The sequence below is a fragment of the Amphimedon queenslandica genome, unplaced genomic scaffold, assembly GCF_000090795.2.
Source record: "Amphimedon queenslandica unplaced genomic scaffold, v1.1 AMPQUscaffold_13420, whole genome shotgun sequence".
Taxonomy (NCBI): Eukaryota; Metazoa; Porifera; class Demospongiae; order Haplosclerida; family Niphatidae; genus Amphimedon; species Amphimedon queenslandica.
In genome coordinates this window covers 166048-169043 of record NW_003546344.1, presented here as the reverse complement: position 1 = coordinate 169043, position 2996 = coordinate 166048, and positions in this window count along the sequence as shown.

The following is a 2996-nucleotide window of genomic DNA, read 5'->3' as shown; positions in this document are numbered from 1 at the left end:
TTAGAACAGACTACCATACAGTGGGATATTTTGCTGATTAATAATTATTTTTGATAATACTCCAAGTTTAAAAAGGCCAAATTAAAACTTGTCCAATATTAACTACCACATATAGCAAGACTATTTTCAATGAATATGAGTACAAATTGTACAATAATGATATTCATTCATAATAAATAAATTTTTTCCATACGGTATCCACCCACAATGTAAACTACTGACGGCAAGAAGGCCTCAAGATCAAAAGATAATCAAAGGTGGTGACACTGCCTGACCATTTTTGTGAGCACTACAAGGTACTTCAGGCTTACAAGCAGCATTTATGGAAAGTATGGAGGCCAGACTACATCATATAGACCAGGTAACTCTTGCTGCAGCATAGTTTTGTTGCTATGCTTCATTTCGGCATCTAACTCTTTTGGGCTTTGACATGGAGAGCTTCTTGCTGTCAGTAATTTTAATCACGGGTGGCTACCATAAATAATTCATTCAAAATAGTCTTAGCGCCTAGATGGTCTATAGTAAGAGTTGACAGCGCATGACTTGTGTAGTGTGTCTTGATAATGTGATGGAAGACAGTGTTAATGAGTTAATGACACTGAGACATGAAAAGCATCCTATGTATAACAGTTTTTTAATTTTCTTCAAATGTTTGTAATTCAGCTAAATTATTTCTTATCACTATTATGTTTGACTTTGCTTAAATGAGCTCTCCTTCACTAAACAATATCATTCTGGTACAGTGATGTCTGTAAAGCACATGTGTCTTGCAATAATTGAAGTTCTAGTTAGTGCAACTGGACTATAATTATATCATTGGCCTCGCCAGCGATTAGCATGCGCTAGGACCATGCAGGGGCATATCTGAGGGGGCCTACAGGGGCCTGGGCCCCCCATCAATTGTTGTAGATAATAATATTCATTGTTTGTTTTATTACCTACCACCTAGTAATATAAATTAACCACCTTGTAATCATGTACAATACATTGCACAGCAGTAAATGTACAAGAAATGAAAAGTAGGCAGAAACAAAACACTCATTTTATATTAATCATTGTTGAAAATGTAAGATTTTGATGCTTTAAAATACGCAAAATGCTATTTTAGTGCACTATATGAGCGCTAAAAAGGGGTGTGGCCAAATTTTCAGCATGCTTCATGCGCCATTTATCTCTGGGCCTTCTCATCATTTCCTTCCCAGCTACGCCCCTGGGACCATGTAGTTTAATGTTGTGTGTGTCATTCATTCTGTCGACTGCAACTCTCATTGAGGCTCTGTGGTTTTAAAGGGGTTCTCCTGCAGTCACCAAAACTTCTCCATGGGCTAGAAAAAGTTACTTTCTACTACTTTATCTAGTATAACCAGCAGTGGAAGGCACCAAAAGCCATCAATTTTGCCAAATGTAGCAGGTTCTTGATGGATTTTTTCATGCTTCGAGTGACAGGGCTTTATAGTACCTCTAGAGAGTCATAGAAACTTTATCTGGAAAAATAACTTAGCGTTTTGCTCGAACTTTTTTTGTTTTGAAGATACGATTGCATAAAATCACTTACCTCTTGATTCTATACTTAGAAAGAGTAGCTTAAGTCTATAAACTTCAGACACTTGACAAGAGCTTGTATATCCAACAAATAGAGCCTCATAAATGTGTGTATCCACCGAGTAGAAGTCCAAGAAACTCTAGCAATCAAGATTTGACACTTTGTACTGTAACAACATTTTTATATTTTAGGTAGTTTTAAACAATTCCAATTAGAAGTTCTTTTTTCACACATACCTCCATTTTGCAGTTAATTATTTTTAATTAGATGAGTGTAAAGCATTATAGGAGGCCAGTGAGGTCTAGATGCAGTACAACTTTATTTACATAGACCACTTTGTTAATAACACTTTGCCTCATATTGCTTTTAGTACCGTATACTGGGAAATTTTCAAGTAGCCAAATTTATTTGGATTTCACGTTTTTTTGCTCTGTCGCGAAAATAAAAATCATGAAATTCTGAATTTTCATTGCCACGTGGTGGAGTTTACAAGCTATTTACGCAAATATTATTTCATGAAATCTTACAAATGCAAAATTCGTAAAAAAAATTAGTGACGCGAAAATATCCCAGGATACGGTATTATTATTATTAACGTTAACATATTCTATAGGCAGAAGTGACCAAGTTGTTACTATTGTCATTGCTCATAAAATCTTCATTACAAACTACAAGTATGATTAATCCATGAATGCATCATAGTATGAGGTATTTGTTTTTATAGTGAAACCAATAGCCTCATCCATAAATCCTCCTGCCCCATATGATACTGATGGTCCCATTTTTTGCGGTGGTCCCCCCTGCAGCAAACTGTATGACTATATAACTAATGAAGGATTGGCCTTTAATGCAGATAGATTTTATGAATGGAACAGATTTTCGCTCAAGTTCTTCTTCCATAAGATATCTTCGAATTACTTCTTCAATCGTATTGATATATATTACTATAGTTATCCATCCTCAGGATATGGACTACCTCGCATAAAGATGTATATACGCTATCCTCGTCCTTTTCATGGTGTCCACTTGACATTCATTAATAATTATAAAGTATCCCAGTCTGATAATGATACTATAATGCTTTCAATGATTGTACTCAATGCAAAGCCTTATAGCACTACTGAAGGTATTTCTATGCTTGAATTGCACTCTTTTGTCACTTCATCAGATCTAGCAGTTAAATTTTCTATCAGTGAAGTTAAGTGTTTCATAGATACAGGTAAGTAAACTACATTATGTGCATGTGTCCATGATGACTCCTTATCTATATAGACCCTATTCCTTTTTCTGCTGTTCCTATTGTATTCATGTCTCCTAATCAAACACTGCAGCCTGATGCAATACAACCATCTCTTAACTTATCCTGTACAGTTGTTAATAATGGAACCTTTAATTGGACTTGGAGTGGCCCTGGAGTTAGTAATGCAGTGATTAAAGTAGCAGATACCACTAG